The sequence below is a fragment of the Daktulosphaira vitifoliae genome, unplaced genomic scaffold, assembly GCF_025091365.1.
Source record: "Daktulosphaira vitifoliae isolate Bord-2020 unplaced genomic scaffold, ASM2509136v1 Scaffold_1, whole genome shotgun sequence".
Taxonomy (NCBI): Eukaryota; Metazoa; Arthropoda; class Insecta; order Hemiptera; family Phylloxeridae; genus Daktulosphaira; species Daktulosphaira vitifoliae.
In genome coordinates this window covers 13,641,375-13,663,676 of record NW_026099572.1, presented here as the reverse complement: position 1 = coordinate 13,663,676, position 22,302 = coordinate 13,641,375, and the positions used below count along the sequence as shown (strand labels likewise).

Below are 22,302 nucleotides of genomic sequence, written 5' to 3'. Positions count from 1 at the left end.
TTTTTTTTTTTTTTTTTTTTTTTTTTATGTCTGTTGCCTTTTTTTCTCTGCTCTCACTGGACCGATTTCTTTCAATAATACGTCAAAAGATTAAAAATCGTATCTAGTTGAAGGCATTATCCTTAAAAATTGAAAAAAATTCCCTCGTTCCTCCAAAATGGGGAAAATATCCAAAAAATTCACAAATTTAAAAATCGGTAAATTTTGTCATTTTTTTCACTTATTTTCTTAACATTTAACATATCAATATAATTCTTTTTTATATAGATGCATGATGTTTTTACCTATCATTTGGTATATTTTTTTATAAATCTGACTTTTTACCTGCCTACAGGGGGGGATTCAAAATGACAACTTTTTCTCAAAAAATTTACTTTTTCAACTTAAATTTTGAAAGTGTTCCGGAAAGTCGGACACTTGTTTATATATATTAAATTAAAGCTAATGTAATCTACTTTATTATGTAAAAAAAAAATTTCGGACTTTATTTTGTCTTCACGATGAAAATGGCTACCAAATGCTATTATTGTGTGAAAATTCTCAATTTTATTTTTTACATTTTTAACTTTATAATGCTATAACTTATTGAAAAGTGTATTGATCAATATAATTTTTTTATGGGAAATTCTATTTTTTAATAATCCCTTTTTCATTCGACATACTTTATCTTAATCAGGATATTAATAAGGAACTAGCAGTTTATGAAGCTTTTGGAATAATCCACCAATTTTTTAAAATTAAACACTATCTAAAGATTTGCATCGAAGCGTTTTTTTTTGATAGTGATTTTAATCACTGTCAGATATCATTATACTTGATCCATCTATACCACGTCACCACTGTGCCGCGACCCCCCTGTGCTGGGTTTTTTTTACCATAATTCTATTTTAGTTTCGATGTGAAGCTGAGAAGGTATTGGTTTTACAAAAATGTGTTTTTTTTGTGTCTGTTACCACTTTTTCTAGGCTCTCACCGAACCGATTTCTTTTAATAATACGTCAAAAGATCACAAAACGTATCTAGTCGAAAACATAACCCTTAAAAATTGAAAAAATTTCCCTCGTTCCCCGTAAATGGGGGAAACCTCCGAAAAAATTAAAAAGATGCATGATGTCTTTTATTGATGGTTTATTTTATAGTATATTTAACTTTAAAATGCTATAACGTATTCAAAAGTGTATTGATCAATATAATTTTTTTATGGGAAATACTATTTTTTAATATTCCTTTTTTCATTCGACACACTTTATCTTAATCAGGATATTAATAAGGAACTAGCAGTTTATGAAGCTTTTGGAATAATCCACCAATTTTTTAAAATTAAACACTATCTAAAGATTTGCATCGCAGCATTTTTTTTTTTATAGTGATTTTAATCACTGTCAGATATCATTATACTTGATCCATCTATACCACGTCTCCACTGTGCCGCGACCCCCCTGTGCTGGGTTTTTTTTATTAATTTTGATATCTGTTTTCACTGTGAATAATAAAGTGTCAATTTTTCTGGAACATTTTCTATATGTATTTTTCAGATTTGAACCCGTATAAAGGGGAAAAAAAAGTAGGTGGAATGAAAGATGTATTTAAATACTACTTCTCATGAAGATATTGTTATTATTCATACATTTTTCAAAAAGTTATATCATTTTAAAGTTAAATATGTAAAATATAAAATCGAGAATTTTCACACAAAAATAGCATTTGGTAGCCATTTTCACCGTGAAGACAAAATAAAGTCCGAATTTTTTTTTTTCCATAACAAAGTGCATTATATTAGCTTTAATTTAAGATATATATATATATACAAGTATCAGACTTTTCAGAACACTTTCAAAAGTTAATTTGAAAAAGTTCATTTTTTGTAAAAAAGTTATCATTTGGAATTCTCCTCTGTAGCAAGGTGACACGGTCACGGCGTTGTCTCACGTTGACACCCCGCGGTTGTATCAGCTCCTTCACAGCCACCTCTTCACTGTAAACCGGACCGTTACACTCACGCGTTATCGTCGTGGTGTAAAGTTCAACAAATACCTAGCGTCGTATACCCCGCCGCAATAATACGTCCAGGCAGTCATTTTCGTGACACCTATCTCGTTGGTTATAGCGTCCGTTAACTCAACCAAATCACCACCGCAATTTCGGTCATCTTTTGTTTTTTCTATCGACGGATTCTTATTAATATTATTGTTATTATTGGTTTGCACATTATCATTTGTGTTACGATTCTTGTTTTCTCATTAAACGGCTCGACGCCACTTAGGAAAACCAACCTGTGTTATTTATTTGTGACATCATCTACTGTTTCCGCATCGAAGGTAAACGGTTAATATTATAAAAAAAAAAAAAATACAAAGTGATAGGTAAATATCATATGTATCATTAAAATAAAATTATATCGATTTAAAAAGTTTAAATATACACTGGACACAACTATGCCACGTCTCCACTATGCAACGTCTCCACTATGCCGTGATTTCACTTGGCTGGGGTTTTTTTTTTCGTAATTTCATTATGGATAATCAAATGTTTTGTGATAGTGATGGTATTAATTATCAGATATCAAATAAAATTGTATAATAATCTTCTCATTTTAAATGTCTATTTGTCAACGGTTTAAAATATTTTCCTTGTATAAACAAGTCATAGAATATAAAAATATGTAATTTTACTTACAATTATTAGGTACAACCCTTGGAAAACCGAATACACCTAAAAATACAAAATCTTATTAATAACATAAAACAATACTTTTTATAGTATATCTATGTTATTTTCAACATTTTATTTTAAAATTGTATGTAGAAAAAATTAACAACTTGTGCCGTTTTTGAACTATCTATGATAACTAGATAAAAGTAATAATATAACAAATTATAATGCTTTAAATGATTTCACTAATAACATTATAATTAGAATAACAATGTGAATAACGTTTAAACGTAATAAAAATTTAAAATAAATACATTTAAATTTAAATCCTTTAATGTGAATACTATGTATTAATGTGATTATGGATACTCAGAATCCGTAAATATTTTGTGAATGAGATGTTTACATATATTATTAGAAATTGAATAACTATTTAGTTATTCTTATGATACTGTATGTTGCATTTATGTCATCAGGGTGTTAAATAATTAAATAATTATTATTTATAATACTTCATTTTAAGTTATCATTCCGCTGATGAATAGGTTATCCAGAGATAGAAAAAAAATTTAATTTTAGTAATATCATTATCATAAATTAAATGATCTTAAATTTTATGCAACGATATGTTTTTTATTTATTAAATTTCTCACTTATTTAATAGGAATTTGAAATTAGTTTAATTACAATCTTAATTAATTTACAATTTAAGGTTCTTTAGTTAAGTACTTACTTACAACACGAGGATTCCGATCTAAACAAGTATATAAACGTTGAATTAGATTTATATAACCTATTCTATACAGAGTATATAACTAAATAACTGGTCGATAACAGCTTTTGGACTGCTATTTCAGAAGTCATTAACATTTTATAGTCGGCAGAAACCAAGAAAAAACCAAGAAAAGTCAATAATAAGGAAATAATAACAGGTATTAATGTATACTATAATATTAAAATATTTACAGTCTTGGAAAAATTTTTCTCCTGAAAATTGTATTTTTGATTAACCAGTGAATTTAATGAAACAAACATACTTGTTACATTTTTCACTAATTCCGTTATTAAAAAAAAAATTTAATTGTAAAATAAAAATTTACGTCTGTTATTCAAAAATAATGGTTAGAATAAATGTTTATATAATAATTTCATGTTGAAAAATTCATTCAAAAATAAAACTTTTTTATTATTATTTATTAATATTCTCCACTAGATATATCTTCAAAGATGTTCGTTAAAACCTGTTATACCTTAGTAATATCATCATACTTTCATTTCATTCATCTTAATAGCATACAATAATATATATTTTTATACTATAAAAATATATGTTATTATTTTTTAAACTCATATGTTCAAAATTCTAAGTTTTTTATGATATTTCATGATAAATCTGCCTAAAAAGCAATTTTTGTTTAAACAATTTTATATATTGACAACGTTTTCTCATTATAATATGATATTTTTAATATTTGTCCGTGAAAACGTATCCTAAAATGTTATAAATTTTTATTTTTTGTAAGAAGAAATAGTTACTGACTTGAAGTCATATTCAGATCTAAATAACAAATTCTTTATTTATTAATATCATTTTCCCCTCTTACCTATATCATCTGTAGTCTGATTGATATCTAAATATCAAATAAGTCAAAATAATATACTTTTAGTAATATCAAGTGGATATAAATCAAATTATAATTTACTTCTTATAGATTCGAACAACATATTCACTAAAAAAAAAAAATACAATATATGTTATACATTGTCTTATGTGTTCAATACTTTAAATTTATAAATGTATGTTTATCAGTATCTCATGAAAAATCTGCAAAAAAAGTAATTTATGTAAAAAGAATTTTGTATATTAGTAATATTTATTATTTTTAGATTTTGAAAATTTTCGAATAAATTGGATACTTTAAATATAGCTCAACCTATCCAAACGGGTAGGATTATTGTAGGCAAACCAAAAATTGATAAAGTTTAATTACAATTAAATTATCTTTTTAATATTTGTCCAGTTGCTATTTGATACTCAAACAAGCAACACGTTTGTTTCGCTTTCGCTTCCGAGTTAAACGTGTAGTGTCTGTTAAAAAAAATTGTTTATAAATTGTTTACAATGCATGCCGCGGACATTTGGACGACTGGTAAGTGTTTTAAACAAGCTAATTATTAAGTGGGTCACACATGCGACAGATCATATTTCAACAAACGGAATTAACTATGGATAGTGACGGCAATTCACCGTATGCTAACGTAACTATCAGCTCAAGTATTTTACATCAAATGCAAGCTGATAATGAAATGTAAAAAACCCAGCACAGGGGGGTCGAGGCACAGTTGTGACGTGGTATAGTTGGATCAAGTATAATGATATCTGACAGTGATTAAAATCACTATCAAAAATAAACGCTTCGATGCAAATCTTTAGATAGTGTTTAATTTTAAAAAAATTGGTGTTTTATTCCAAAAGCTACTTGATCTGCTGGTTCCTTAATATCTCGATTAATATAAAGTATGTCAAATAAAAAAAGGTTTATTAAAAAATATTATTTCTCACAAAAAAATTGTGTGGATCCATAAACTTTTCAATAAATTATAGCATTATAAAGTTAAAAATATAAAAAATAAAATCGAGAATTTTCACACAATAATAGCATTTGGTAGTCATTTTCACCGTGAAGACGAAATAAAGTCCGACATTTTTTTTTTACATAATAAAGTAGATTACATTAGCTTTAATTTAATATATATATAAAAGTGTCAGACCTTCCGGAACATTTTCAAAAGTTAAGTTGAAAAAGTTAATTTTTTGTGAAAAAGTTGTCATTTTAAATCCCCCCCTGTGGGCAGGTTAAGTGTCAGATTTACAAAAAAAATATACCAAATGATAAGTAAAGACATCAAGCATCTATATAAAAAAAAATTATATTGATATGTTCATTTTTGAAAAAGTTACGGCAGTTTTTAGTAAAAAAATTGAAAAAATTTCGAAAATTAGCGATTTTTACATTTGTAATTTTTTTGGAGCCTCTGATGTAATTATAAGCTCATTTAAGAAAACGATTCAATTATCAAAGGAAATCGCGAGTATTTCCGCCAAAATTCGTAAACCACCAACCATAACAGTATGTGGTGTTACCGACGTAAAAAAGTTTATTATCAACTTGACATCAGAAGAGGCTAAGGATAATGAACAACTTGTTAGAACCTTAGCTAATGGTAATATTAAGTTTTTAACGAATGACGAACATCAGTTTCGTCGAACAGTGAAAATTTTAGAAAAGCAAAATATTGAATACCATCGATACCAGCTTAAAACTGAAAAAATGTTTAAAGCTGTGATTAGAGATTTACATCCTCAGACTGACATTTGTGATATTAAAAGAGAGTTAGCTGCCTTAGGTCACCTGGCTCATAATATTACAAATGTTCAAATAAAAAAGAAAAAAGATCAAAATAACAAAAACAGTGATTGGATANCTACCTTAGGTCACCTGGCTCATAATATTACAAATGTTCAAATAAAAAAGAAAAAAGATCAAAATAACAAAAACAGTGATTGGATACACATTAGACTGCCATTGTTTTTTGTAGAGTTAGAACCACAAATAAACAATAAAGACATCTTTCAGGTAGATATGTTTTGCTATCACAAGATTCAAGTGGAGCACCCGAGGAATAAAAAGAAAGAAGTGTAAAACCACAGTGTAAAAACTGTCAAGCTTTTAACCACACACAAAACTACTGCCACAAAACTCCAATATGTGTAAAATGTGGTGAAAACACAAATCCGAAGCTTGCACTAAGTCTAAAAATGCTAAAGCAATATTTGCAAACTGTGGTGAAAATCATACAGCCAATTGGAAAGGCTGTTTGGCTTATAAAGCAGCTGAAGCAAAAGCTAATCCAAAAAAGGTGACTTCAGTCCAACGCATACAGTCAAAAGCGTATACAAATTTAAAAATTGGTATTTCTTACGCACAAGCAACCAAAACAAATACCGAGACAGAGGTTGAAACTAGAACAACATTACAAGCTGAGCCATCACTTTGCGATGTATTATTAGCCTTGAATAGTGTTATCCAAACATTAGCCAAACTAACATTAGACGTTGATAAATTGAAAAATAATCAGCCTAAATCAACTAAAAAACAAAAAGTGACTAAGAAAAACAAAAAATGAGCAATTCGTTAAGAATAATAACCTGGAATGCCAATGGGCTTGTTCAACGAAAAAAGAAAACTAGAATCATCTTTATACAACGAAAAAATAGATATAGCTCTTAGATCAGAAACTCATTTTACTGAATGGTCATTTATAAAAATTTATTGTTATAGATCATACACAACACAACACCTGGGTGGTAGAGAACGGGGGGGGTACAGCAATAATCATAAAAGAATCTATTAAACACTATGAACTTGAAAAATTACAGTACGAAGCAGTTCAAGCTACTAATGTTTGTATTAATGACGGGCGTAATGATATAACAGTCTCAGCAGTATATTGTCCTCCTTCAAGACAAATAACTAAAGAAAATTTTATTAGTTTGTTCCGAGCCCTAGGTGACCGATTCATCGCAGGTGGTGATTTCAATTGTAAGCACCGCTTTTGGGGTAGCGATAATAGTACCAATAGAAGTAAGCAGCTCTATGAAGCCGGCATTGAAATTAATGTAGAATATCTAACAAATTGTAAGCCAACATACTGGCCTAATAATCAAACGAAAAGACCTAGTATGCTTGATATATTTGTACTTAAAGGTGTGAACTCGAATTATACTAATATTGAAGGAATACCTGACTTAACATCAGACCATATACTAGTGCTCTTAATACTAAGTTCACATGTAATAAAAAAACAAAGACGTCCTGTGCTCATAAATAAACACACAAATTGGGAAGCTTTTCGTGACCATTTAGACATAAGAATTGACTTGTCAGTTAAACTCAAATCTACAAGTGACATAGAGATAGCTGTACAGAATTTAACAGATAACATAATTATAGCTGCTGAACAATCTACACGTAATAATGACGTTATGTTCGAAAAAGAAAAGACTTATCCTTTAGAGATAAGAAACTTAATTCAACTTAAAAGAAGAGCAAGGAAAAAATGGCATCGAACACAAAATCCAGTAGACAAAAGCGACTGGAATCGACTCAACAAAATCCTAAAAGAAAAAATGTTCTCAATAAAAAATGAAACTTTTAAAGCATATATAGATAACTTATCTGCAACAGAAAATACAGACTACTCGTTATGGAAAGCAACCAGACGTATGAAAAGACCTCAAGTATATGTGCCACCAATTTTAAAGGATGATGGTACATGGGCTCGAAGCGAACAGGAAATATCTGAAACTTTTGCAAGTTACTTGGAATGTGTATTTCAACCTAACAACATACAATCTGATCTAAATACAACGTACTTAAACTACGATACCACTGATCAAACTACAGATCGCATTAAATATTTCACGCCTCTTGAAGTTGCAAATGAGATAGATAAAAATCTTAACTCTAAAAAGTCTCCGGGTTATGATAGGATAAATCCGCGTATAATTAATGAATTATCTCGCAAAGCAATCACCTTATTTACTTACATATTTAATGCCTGCTTACGTATAGAATATGTACCTGTAAATTGTAAAAAGGCACAAGTCATCATGTTATTAAAACCAGGAAAGCTGCCTGAGAGTACTAGTTCCTACAGACCGATATCACTTCTTCCTACAATATCGAAACTTTTCGAAAAACTACTTTACATTAGATTGAATCCTATTATTCAAGAACGTCAACTAATTCCTAACCACCAGTTTGGATTTCGTACTAAACATTCCACCATAGATCAAGTACATCGCGTTACAAACGTAATTAGTAGAGCTATGGAGGAAAAAAAGTAATGCTGTGGCGTTTTTCTCGACGTTTCTCAGGCCTTTGACCGCGTTTGGCATGAAAGCTTACTATATAAATTTAAAAAGCAGTTTCCTCATACATAGTGTGGGCTACTAGATTCATACTTAGTAGAAAGACAGTTTCGGGTAAGTCACGAAGAAGCTGTATCTGAATGGAAAGGTATTAAAGCAGGGGTACCTCAAGGTAGTGTCCTCGGGCCTATAGTTAATCTACTTTATACATCTGATATTCCTACCTACAATAAAACAACAACAGCTATGTTTGCTGATGACACAGCTATATTGTCATGTGATAAAGACCTTTCGATCGCCACAAAAAATTTGCAAATAAATGTTGATAGTATCCTTACATGGACAAAAAAATGGAAGATACTATTAAATAGTTCNCAAAATGGAAGATACTATTAATTATTTCAAAATCAGTACACGTGAACTTTACAAATAGAGTAACAAAGCCCAACCCGATAATGCTTGATGGTCAATTAATCCCACAAGAAAAGTCGGCAAAATATCTAGGTATGCATTTAGACTCTAAATTAAACTGGAGTATACACATTAAAATGAAATTAAAACAAATAAAACAAGAAAGGAGTAATATGTATTGGTTNACAAATAAAACAAGAAAGGAGTAATATGTATTGGTTAATTGGCCGGAGATCACAATTATCAATAGAAAATAAAAGATTACTTTCTGTATCTATCTTAAAACCAATATGGACTTACGGCATTCAACTATGGGGCTGTGCTAGCAAGTCTTGGATTGATAAAATTCAAATTATGCAAAACATTACTCTCCGTACTATTACCAATGCGTACATGTACGAAAAAAATGACAATATTCATAAGGATATGATGATACCAACCGTCAGAGAAGANCATATGATGATACCAACCGTCAAAGAAGAAATTCAACGGTATGCCAGGGCACATGAAAATCGTCTGAAGACCCACGTCAACAGAATTGCTGCTCAACTGCTTGATTACTCACAATATGTTAGAAGATTAAAAAAAAATAAACCATACGACTTATTGTAAATATATATTATTTAATGTAAATTTACTTAAGTTTGGAGACTCTTCACTGGAAGTTTCTCTCCTTCATTGTGTATAATATCTTAACTATACATTTTATGTAATTTTAGATGTAAACGTTTGTAAAAAATTTTGATTAAGACCGCAATGTCGTCTCAAATATATATTACTTGTAATAAAAAAAAAAAAAAAAAATATTTGTCCATTAAAATGTATCCTCAAACGTTATATATTTTATTTTTATAAGAAAAATTAGTCACTAACTTGAAGTCATTTTCAGATTTAAATAAAAAATTCTTTATTAATTAATAACATTTTTCCCTCTTACCAATATTATCTCTAGTCTGGTTGATATCTAAATAATAAATAGGTTACAATAAAAGATTTCAGAATTATCTAATCCATTTAATTATTATTTACTTCTTATAGCTTCGCGTATGTCATTTGCTAAAAAACAAACATTTTATGTTTACTTATATTGTCTTACAAAATTATACAAAATTTTAAATGTAAAAAAGAAGTCTAAATTCTAATCGTTGATACTAAAGATTAAAATATAAGAAGCATTACACAATTTAGTTTAACTAATCATCACCAAATAATTGAAAAACTGCGTATGATTTTATAATATCAAAACTATGCTACTATTGTCTTTGTTAGCATTTCGCACACTGTATGACACTTAATTTCAATTTTTATGCAAAATTGGATACAAATCTTTTGATCCATATTTTTAGCAAACGAAAATCGCCAATACTTTTGTATGCTGTCGAGCTCATAAAAACACGTCTAATTATAAAGCTGAAAATTTTATCATACTTCAAGGACACATGTTCCAATATTACGAAGTAAATTTTTTTGATAATAGACTTTCCAAACCCTCAAAATATTAAAAACCTCGTTATTTTTTAAAGACATCTCTATTATATATGACTCGATTACCAAATATTAGATTTTACTTTCCTATTACAAATGTGTAGTCATATTATTCATTAGTTAAAAAAAATATTACTAATTTCTAATAGGCTATTAGAGATTAGAAACGGCTATTAGTAATAGTTTTTTCTAATGTTAAAAATATAATCGGAATTGCACAATTTAGTTTTAACAATCTGCGACAAATAAGAGAAAAACTAAGTTCAATTTTAAATAATTTATGAAATATATCACTATTTAATGTTTATAACAACGCTACTGTAAAAAATACATATTGAATTTTATTTTCTGTGTTAAAATTTTTAATTTTAAATCACAGGACCTAATAAAATATTAACTTAGTAAACCAAAGACAATAAATTTTTCTTTAGTATACTTAGTATAAAAAGTCCAATAAGGATCATTTTTCTACTATAAGAATTTGGCCGTTAAATTGGAAATTTTGAAGCAAAAATTTATAAGAAGAACTAGCGTCAAACTTAAAGCCACATTAATATCTAAATAAAGAATTCCGTGTATATTAATATTTTATATCTATCTTACCAGTAAAAACTGAAGTCCTGTTGGTATCTAAATAACAATTAAGTCAAAATAATATACTTTAAGTAATATCAAGTGGATATAAATCAAATTATAATTTACTTCTTATAGCATCGAACAACTTATTTACTAAAAACAATACAATTTATGTTAAATTTTATATGTACGATCTTATATGTTCAAAATTTTAAATCTATAAATATATATTTTTGATGTCTCATAAAAATCTGTATAAAAAGTAATTTATTTATAAAGAATTTTGTATATTGAAAATGTTTTTTCATTCTTAAATTTGGAAAAGTTTATGGAATTTATATAATTTTGTGATTATATAAAAATTTGTCCATGAAAATTCTTGACTTAATAAATTGATAATTTATGTTTTAAGAAAACATTATTAATCAATGAGCCCCAGATATTAGAAAATATCCATTTCATTTTAAACAATTTATAAAGTATGTCATAACTTTGCTACTGTAGAAAAAGCATTATCAAATTTTATTTTTAAATAACTGGCCATAATAACATTTTAATCGAGTAAACTAAAGACAATGAACTTTCTTTTGGTAGCTTACTATAAAAATTCTATGAAGTTTTATTGATTCACTATAAGATATTAGGCGTAATATTTTACATTTTAGTTATTACTATATTACTAATATTCAAATTACTGTGACATTTAACATCTTAGAATCAAAGCTTTTTTTACGACAGTGATTTTTATTTCAGTTGAATATCTTCTATACTTGTCACAACTATGTCGCGACCCTTTTGTACTTGGTTTTCCTTCTTGACTTTAGTTTGAGAAAAGGTTTTTTGAAATAAAATAATTGTAAAATCATAAATACCATTTTCGATACTTTAATTTAATACTCGATTTAATAATAATAAGTTATTATTCAAGTTATACTTTTATTGTGTAACAGATCTGTTTAATATTTGGTGATCTTGGTGAAAACCAAGAATTGGAAGCTATCTGACGTCTGCCAAATATTGTCCTTGTCTCATTAAATAAATTTTAATGATCTGGAAATCGTGTACTTAGTGACTAGTGAGAGATGAAATAATAACTTTTAACTATTTCTTTATAACAACGACAAAGTAAAGTTTTATTAATTGATGAATATGACGTTTAAAACGTCTTTAGATATTTTTTCAATCAGTTATTTGAATTACAATCGAAAAATGACCAAATTCCTGTAAGAATTCCTTATTATGTTTATTATTTAAAATTCCCTGGTATTAAAGTAATTTTAATATATAAAAGTATTGTAGTTTATTAATGTCTCACTGAACAATTTTGATAATCTATATGCCAAAAGAAAGCAAATGTGATTCAGTTAAAAATATCATCTGCAAAGTCGGCCAAAAATCGTTCATAGTTTTACGTTTTTATTATATTATCCTTGATGCAAATATAATGGTTTTTTTGCATATACTGGGACATTTCAATATTAATTTACCGATAAACCATAATTGTTATTTAGGTTATAGAGCCAACTATAAACCGCCATCATTATTACTGGTATTATATCATTAAAAAGCTATCTATATAAATATGGCCGATTGGATGGTGTGAGGAGCTGCACCACTACATCTTTTACTTGGGTTTTCATTAGATCTTCATAAATAGTAAACCTAAAGAATGCTCATTTTCTCAAGTATATTAAAATTTAATTGTAATTAGTATTTTTGAATGTGATATTAGAAAAAAAAGGGTGTCTTTTTCCAAAAATTTGTTATTATTGGCTTTTAAATCAATTAACTAAGAAAAAAATTTCGCAACAAAACAATTCTTTTTTTAATCATCAATATATTCAAAAAGTTAATTTTAAAAAATTAAGGAATTATAAAGTAAGTATAATACTCTTTAAAGTTCTTTAGTTAAATACTTAGTAAAACTCGATAAATCCCATCTAAACAAGTATAAAAAAAAACACTGAATTAGCTATGTTAATAGAAAGAAATTCGAAGTATAATAAAAGCATAAAATAATTATTTTAGAAAATAAATTTGTTAATCTCAAACAATATATTTTTAAATTTATGTATCAAAACAGCTTCGAAATTAATGTCATATTAAGATATAAATAACAAATTCTATGCGAATTAATAACATTTTTCCATCTTACCAAGATTATCCGTAGTCGTATTGATAGCTAAATAGTACAATATTATTAATATTATCCAGTGCATATAAATAATTTAAATTATCATTTACTTCTTATAGCTTCGATCAAGTCATTAGCTAAAACAATTACATTTTATGTTTATTTTTTTTTTACAAACTTATGTATACGAAATGTTAAATGTATAAACTTAATTTTTTTGAATGTCTAATCGTAGGAAATCGGAAACTTGCTACACATTGAGATGCATTACGTTAGTTTTTTATAATTAATATAAGAATGTTTAATTGGTACGGATAAGTCAACGGGAAAATTAAGTGGTATTTGAGTTAGCAAGTCAGGACAATTAATAGTATTTTCAATGGTTTTTAAAATCAATTTATCTAACATTTAGTTATATATATAAATACTATTTACTTCTCATAGCTTGGGCCAGGTCATTTACTAAAAAAAATGTATTATTTAACATAAATTTACACAGAACAAGCTTAGTTTAAATCTATTCTACATAAAATAAAATAGAATAAACAGATATCCTATATTAATTTATAACCTAAAACAATAATTGAAGAGTGAATGAGTCAAACGTTCTATGTGCCAAAAAAATATTTGTTCAGAAAACACAAAAAACATCACAAATTAAAAATTTTCTTATAATTTTGTATAAAAATATATGTTATGCTATATTTACACTATATTAATAGCCTCGTAATTTTCTATTATTTTATTTTGTCATTTCATATTAGTATAAATTAAACATTTGCTAATGACAGTTCCAAGTGCCAAGTATTATAATATTAAAGTTCCAAGTTCCAAATAATGTGATAATATTATCGTTCCAAGTACCAATATTTTATTATAGATAACAGAAAACCATTCTTTATTTTATTAAGACTTTATATATACTTTTATAAAATATGTAAAAATATCAACACTTTTTTTGAGTATCACAAATTGAAAAATAAATGTACAAACTTAAATAAAAAATACTCTTAATCTAACATGACAATGTCAGTAAATCTCAAAACGTAAAATAAAATTTTTTCTTCATATAAAAATGTAACAAGAAAAGAAAACAGTAGCTTTCTTGAGTATCACAAATTGAAAAATAAATTAACAAACCTAATAATAATTTAAAAAAAACTCTAGATTAAACATAATTAGAACATAGCAACATCATAATAAATAGGAAAAAAAATTAATTCATGACGTTATATTTTTGTAGAAGTTTCTGTGCTTATCACGTAAAAAAGGAATCATGGCCAACAAATCTTTTTTCTTCTCTGACGACAATGTGGGTTTCGGTATAGGTATAAATGTCTGATTTTTAAGTTGGTCTATAGTAGCATTTCTTTTAAAAACGTTAAAATCTTTCCAAAGTTCTTCATCTGAAAATGTTTTTTTATAATAGATTTTTTTGGGAGATAGAGATGAAACTTTAATCATCGAACATATAGAAATTGGAAACTTGGTTGTGTTAAGAAAATTATTAGCAATGTCTTTAAATGAGAAAAAGTTGTTTTCATCCATCGGAATAACTCGAAATGGATTTGTCAACTTCGCTGCTCTAACCATTTCTTGTAAATCAGAAGGAGTGAAATTTTGAAAAACTCTACGTCTCTTTTCGATAATAGCGAAATCACGATCACAAACCAAGAAAGAGTGGCCACTTATCAAAAATTTTTGTATAATCTCATCAAATATCCCAATATTTATTAAATATAACATCAAAACTACTAACGTTTGATAGTCTGATCATTTCTTCTTTTTTTACCACTTCGTAAAATATGTATACTTTCAGTATCCATAATAACACAATTAAGCAAATAAAAAGAAAACTTAACGAATACAATAACACCAGTATTAGTTATTTTGAAATACAACGGACTATATCATAATATTGTTATCATCAAACTATTATATTCGCCCAAGGCACTTAGAACGTACAGGTAACAATGGGCATGTCTCACATAACAAATACAATCTATGAACGCAATTTTGTACAAGTAAAAAATTNTAACAAATACAATCTATGAACGCAATTTTGTACAAGTAAAAAATTTAATTGACACTTGAAACGCATACAAGATTGTGACCTTTGGCACATAGAACATAAATCAGAAATAAAACAATTTTTCACTTTTTTGGCACATAGAACGTTTGACACATTCACTCTTCAACTATTAAACACAAATAAGTTATTTTGTAATAACTTATTTTTACAATAATAGTAGGAAAAATTAACCTGAAAAATAACGCCACTTAAAGATTTATTTTATAAATTTAATATATATTAATAACATTTCCTCTTTTTACCAGTATAATTTGAAGTCGTATTGATATCTAAATAATAAATAAGTTAAAATAATATACTTTTAGTAATATCTAGTAATATAAATCATAACATTATTTACTTCTTATAGCTTCAGCCAAGTTATTTACTAAAAAAAAATACATTACAGTAAATTTATATACAATCTCATAGTTTAACATCTTACCTATATTTTCCGTAGTCGTATTGATATCTAAATAATAAAATATTTTTAGTATTATCCAGTTACATATAAATCCATTAAATTATCTTTTACTTCTTATAGCAGCGATCAAATCATTAGCTAAAACAAATACATTTTTGTTTATTTTTATTTTTTTTAACTTATATGTTCAAATTTTAAATGGATAAACTTAATTTTTTTGAATATCTTATGGAAACTCTGCCTAAAAAGTAATTTTTCTATAAAGAATATTGGTATATCGATAATTAATTAATTAATTAGCCACAAGTGATCAATTTTTATTATATATAATGTTTATTCATTCTTCGATTTTGAAAAATTAATAGAAATACTAGCTTCATTAAATATAACTTATATGAGTACTACCAATAATTGGAAAATCTACATTCAATTTTAACCTATAGTAAAATGTAGCCAAATTACTACTTCAAATAGCTATTATAAAAAAAGGCTATTCAACTTTTTTTTCATTCTAAATTTACTATAACTTTATTTTTAAATTATTCAGAATTTCTGGTCCAAATAAAATTTTAATTGAAGACAATACACATTCCTTTAGTATCTTTAATATGAAAATCAATTTTTCCACTATGAAAAATTAGGCGTCAAACTGGAAATTTTTAAGCAAAAAAATTTATAAGAAAAATTAGCGTCTAACGTAAAACTACATTAAGATATTAATAACAAATTCCATGTATATTAATATAATTTCCTCATCTTACCAGTAAAAACCATAGTCGTATTGATATCTATATAATAAATAAATAAGTCAAATAATATAAAATAAGTCAAATAATATTAAGTGGATATAAATATATTATAATTTACTTCTCATAGCTGCGGACAATATATTTACTAAAAAAAAAAAAATACAATATATGTTTAATTTTATGTTTTTAATATTTTTGAATATCACATGAAAAAACTGCTTAAAATGTAAATTTTTATTTAAAGAATATTGATAACGTTTTCCATTCTTAGATTTTGAAAATACTGGCTACTTTAAATATAGCTAAACTTGTCCAAACGGGTAGGATTATCGTAAGCAAACAGAATATAAAATGGTACTGATATTACAATTATGTTATTTTTTAATTATTTGATCATATAAATTCTAAACTGATTTTATAAGTTTATGCTTAAAAAAACAAGAGAATTTCTTTCAAAACAAATATGAAAAAACACCAAATAAGATATGTTTTAACCTATTCTATATAAATAGAATAGGCTGAAGAGATATGCGATCTATATTAATAACGCAAAACAATAATTTTATAACTTAAATATGTTATTCTCAAATGTTAGATTTTTTAATTTTATGTAAGGAAAATTAGCCTCTAACTTGAAGTCATATTGAGATATAAATAACAAATTCTATATATATTAAATACATTTTCCCTTCTTACCAAGTGTATCGGCAACCGTATAGATATCTAAATAAAAAATAAGTCAAAATAAAATATTATTGAGTGCATATAAAACAATTAAATTATTACTTACTTCTTAGAGCTTCTCTCAAATTATTAGCTAAAAAAATTACATTTAATTTTTTCACAATCTTATATGTTCAAAATTTTTTTCAATATAGTTTAAACAATCAGTACCAAAAATTTAAAAAACTTAATTTAATTAAAAATCTTTCATATCAAATTTTTTTTTCATTTAAAAATTATTATAGCTTTATACTTAAATCTCTGGTTCTCATAAAATTTTAACCAAGTTAACTTAAAACAAATTTCCTTTTTCTTATTTATTGTTAGTCAAAGTTGACATACTTATTACATTAAGTTTTAGTCTCATGTAGCGTGGTTAATAAAAGGTTTTAGACGGATATTTTATTCAATCATAATAAAATTATATAAATGAAATAACAATTAATAATTACTTTACAATTAAAGCCTTGAAGAAAAAATGAATTTACATTCGGGTTTAATTGTATTAAATATGTCCAGCGTTTATTAAAAATACACAATTTTTTCATTGGCTTGTTAAAGTAGTAGTAATAATTTCTATATACTATATAATATACAATATAATAATAATATCCGGATATAAATCAATCAAATTATTATTTACTTCTTAAATTTGTAGACAATTCATTAGCTAGAAAAAAATATATTTTATGTTTAAGTTTATTTGTATGATCTTATATAAATAATAATTTTTTGATATTCCATCTTAAAACTCCCTAAAAAGTAATTTTTCCACGAATATCTCTGTATATTACTAAGGGTATATGTTGTTGGAAATTATCCAAAAGTTGACATACACCGGTATGATATTTTTAATATACACAAAACTTTAATACACAGTCAGTGAAATTTTGACAAGTATTGAAAAATCGTTAAAAAACAAAACATTTTTACTATCATTTATATAATATGATCATTATACTGTAGATATAACATCAAGATGTTCGTTAAAAACAGTTATAACCCATCGTTCATTCATGAATTAATCTTTAAATGCACATAATAATGTATGTTTTTATATAATAAAGTTACTAATTTATTTTATGGATAAATAAATAAATAAATAAATAAGATCTTCAACTTTATAATTTATATAGCATAATATTCTAGTGTCATCCGTGAAAACTGCCGCCCAAAGTATTCTCGTCCAATTTCTCCATAAATACGTCATGGACATAATGCTATGAGTTCATATTTATACAAATACTAAAGGACAATTCAAAAAGCATATCGGTTGTATAAAATCAATTAGTTACATGTATTTGTGTATTATACATGTAATTTAACTCAAAAATTCGGAAAATGTAATAATATTATTTTAACGAAGATAATTAACTATAAATAATATGTCAAATTGATTTGATTGTCTTACACTAAAAATAAATAATTTTAAAATTTATCTTTATATTGTTCAAAATTATTAATATACCTATAAAGTCAAGGTTATCGTATACATGATTGCATAAAGGACAACGGTAACATATCTTATCAATTTTCCAATTATCTATACAACCTTGGCAAAATTTATGTAAACATTCTCCAATAGATGTATCTGGATTATTTAATAAACAGACAGCACATGTTTCTAAAAATGAAAAATATAATAAATTATTTGAAACAATAATAAATATTTGGTTAAGATATAGTTGTTATAGTAGAAAAAATCGTTTTGAAAACTCTATGAAGACTTAACTTCATAACGCCACAATCATAAAAAAATTTACTTAGATTCTTTATAACGAATTTTTAATAAATTTTATTATATTCCAAATTCATATTTAATAAAATAAAGAAATTATTAAATTTTAACTTACCATCTGCATTTTGGTCATCATCTTGAGTACAATTTGCTTTGAAAATACATAATTTTCAATAACAGGTTATATAAGACCAGTATTTATTATATCATACATTCCATATCATGTGTTTAGTATTACAACAACACAATATAAAAATGATACTAAATTTGTGACTATGTACAACACCTAGAGACATGTCTCTAGAACAATAATTATTACTGAAATATCTATGATAAACACCGATAATTATTAATCATAGAAAATATAATACTTTAATGAAAAAAATACCATGAAATTCATATTTCGAAATATTTTTCATGTATAAGACCATACTGTTTTACTTCTATTTACGAACACTACATTTCTTTTTATAAAAAAATATCATTGCGTATAACTTAAGTTTGAAAAAGTAAAATTCAACATAAATTTTTGGACTTGTAACTGAGTACTTTCGTTGAAAACAAAAATCTCAAAATCGGAGCAATAAACAATAAAAAAAATGTATAAAATTTATATTTTAGTGTCCCCATAATACATAAATATATAATCAATTATTTGTCAATTAAAGAAAAATAATATATTTTCTTGTACAGTTAAATCTATCACATTTTAGTATGTTACAGCAATTATTGACGATAAAGTATTGTTAAATTACAAATTCATTATTATTGATTTAAAAACTCGATTTATTTTTTACTTACGTTCTTCGATTTGATTATCACCTGGAATAGTATATGTTATCATACATAAAAATTAATATATATATTTTTATGTTAACTTGTAATCAACGAATTTTCAATTTTAAAAATATATTTTAATAATATTATATATTTTTAGTAACAAAACATTTATTTTAAGATTGAAGAGACACTAAAATAGCGGTATATGCTTTCCTAGACTCCCTCTGTTAATTATTTAATGAATTGTTCAAAATTAAAAATAAATAATAATATTAATAATAAAAATTATTCTAATATCTTTTGTAGGAATAATATCCGCTATTGGATACTGTTGTGGAAGTATGTAAAAAAAAATACATATTTTTTTTACTTTATTTTTACTATTATGTTATTCAATAATTGAATATTTACATTATCATATTTAATAAGTTCTTAATTAATATAGCCAAAAACAACACTAGGATTCTTTATTGGAATAAAGAGTTAATTAGGTTTTATCTTACGTTCTTTATTTTGGTCATCGTTTTGAATATCACATGCTATCAAAATATACATAATTTATATTATTTTATCATCCAATAATATATTTAATTAAAGCAGTATTTATTTTATATTGTATATTTATAAAATATATAAACATATTGTGTTTTGCGTATAACAAGGACATAACATATAAAAATTAATTGTTTTATAAAATATGTACTTTAAAATTGATATATCTTAATATGTAATATTTACGATATATTCTAAATTCATATAAGTGCGTATAATATTTGTTTCGTAAATGTAAATTTTAACATTTCTGGCAGTAGCTTTCAATATTTTATATTAAAATAAAAACCGTCTATTTTAATTAATAACGTGAACTGTATTTTTACTATGTGATATTTACATTTCATCTTTGAATTGGTTCGCAGAACTTACCATTAATGTCTAGTTTACAACTGAATAACATTAAAAAAGGCCTACACCGTACCACCATTATTCAATAATAATATAAATCTTCAATTCCCAATTTCAAACATTTTTTTCAATAGTCATAAATATAATTTGAAGGTAATGATTTATTTTTAACTTACAAATTTCATTTTGCTTATCGGCAGAGATACCATCTGCTTACAAAACATAAAAATTAATATGTACCAAGTAATAGGTCTATCATAAACGATTCAAATATTCACAAAATAAATATAATACCAGAAACAATTTTTATTATTTTTATTTGTATATATTTTTATATTTATTATCAATTATTCACTTTTTAAAATCATGCTTTATAACTTATAGAAATGTCAGCTTTATATTTTTCAAATAGCATCGTACATAATTTACTAGCTTCTTTTTAATAGATTATGATTAAATTCGTAAGTCACTGATAGATAAAAACTTTTGGATCAGTACTACGGATATTATTCTCATATGTAATCTTTGCTGATTGGGGAAGTACGACCGAGAAATCACTGATACTAAAAATAGCTGCACTCAAAACGCAACTTTCGCCAGAATTTTAATTTGTTAATAGCTAATGAAATATTGTTCTAAAAGATGTTATTAATCAGTTATTTTATGAATTAAGTCATTATCATTAAATAAGCTAGTAAATTATGTACGTTGTCATTTAAAAAAATAAAGTTGACACTCCTATAAGTTATAAATATATAAAAATATTTTATTTTTCTATAGGTACACTTTATGAAATTTGTTTATTTATATGTTGTTCACTACATTGACACAAGTAAAATAATATAAAAAGTTAGTGATGGGTGGATAGTAGTTGTGCTAAAGCTTCATCGCCATATAATACCTCTAAACATGACCTATAAAAAAGCCCATGGCATGACTAGTATCGTAATTATAATAATAATGATCAGTATTAAATATTTCTATTTTCCAAANCATATAATGACCTATAAAAAAGCCCATGGCATGACTAGTATCGTAATTATAATAATAATGATCAGTATTAAATATTTCTATTTTCCAAANTTTTTCTTTTTTTTGATTCTATACTTCCACAATTTTCTACGTACAAATATCGTAACAAAAATCATTGTCTTTAAAAAAGCTTACTATTAAATAAAATTAAGTGTGTAAACGATACAAATAGAATTATTTATTCAATATTTAAGTAAACAGAGTAAATATTCAGCTATGACATATGAAATTTCGTTTCATATATTAGTTTTTCTTTTCAGAAGTTAATAATATCCTACGTTCTATAATTTTTAGAAAAAATATTTTCTGTACTCCGTATTCCTTAAAATTTTATAAAATTNAATTTAACATGCTAAAGAGGGTAGTAATCACATGTTAGAGTTTAAAAGTTGGTTCTAGGCAAATAACAGACTGAATCAGATTTAATTAGTTCTTAATTAATTTAAACAAAAAACGGTAGCACAGTGGGGTCGCGGCATAGTGGAGACATTGCATAGTTGGGTTCAGTATAGATTTAATCTGACAGTGATTAAAATCACTATCATAAGAAACGCTTCGATGCAAATCTGTAGATAGTGTTTAATTTTAAAAAATTGATGGATAATTGCAAAAGCAACATCAACTTCTATTAAAATAAAATACAAAACCCATAATTATCATACAAAAATAGTATATTTTTCAATATGGTA

General features: G+C 25.6%; 1 protein-coding gene and 2 long non-coding RNA genes across 3 annotated transcripts in view; 1 reads left to right on the top strand and 2 right to left on the bottom strand.

Moving 5' to 3' along the window:
- LOC126907438 (uncharacterized) overlaps positions 1-3,590 on the top strand; it is a 5,600-nt gene extending 2,010 nt beyond the window's left edge. The window contains exon 5 of the long non-coding RNA XR_007704533.1: positions 3,510-3,590. This is a non-coding gene — a long non-coding RNA (uncharacterized LOC126907438). The remainder of the gene's footprint in view (positions 1-3,509) is intronic.
- Positions 1-3,880, bottom strand: part of LOC126907443 (uncharacterized) — a 5,248-nt gene extending 1,368 nt beyond the window's left edge. Inside the window, exons 1-2 of the long non-coding RNA XR_007704534.1 lie at positions 3,386-3,880; positions 2,677-2,712 (exon numbers count right to left, since the gene is read on the bottom strand). This is a non-coding gene — a long non-coding RNA (uncharacterized LOC126907443). The remainder of the gene's footprint in view (positions 1-2,676; positions 2,713-3,385) is intronic.
- LOC126907299 (uncharacterized) overlaps positions 1-22,302 on the bottom strand; it is a 73,240-nt gene that overhangs the window by 49,802 nt on the left and 1,136 nt on the right. The window lies entirely within an intron of this gene.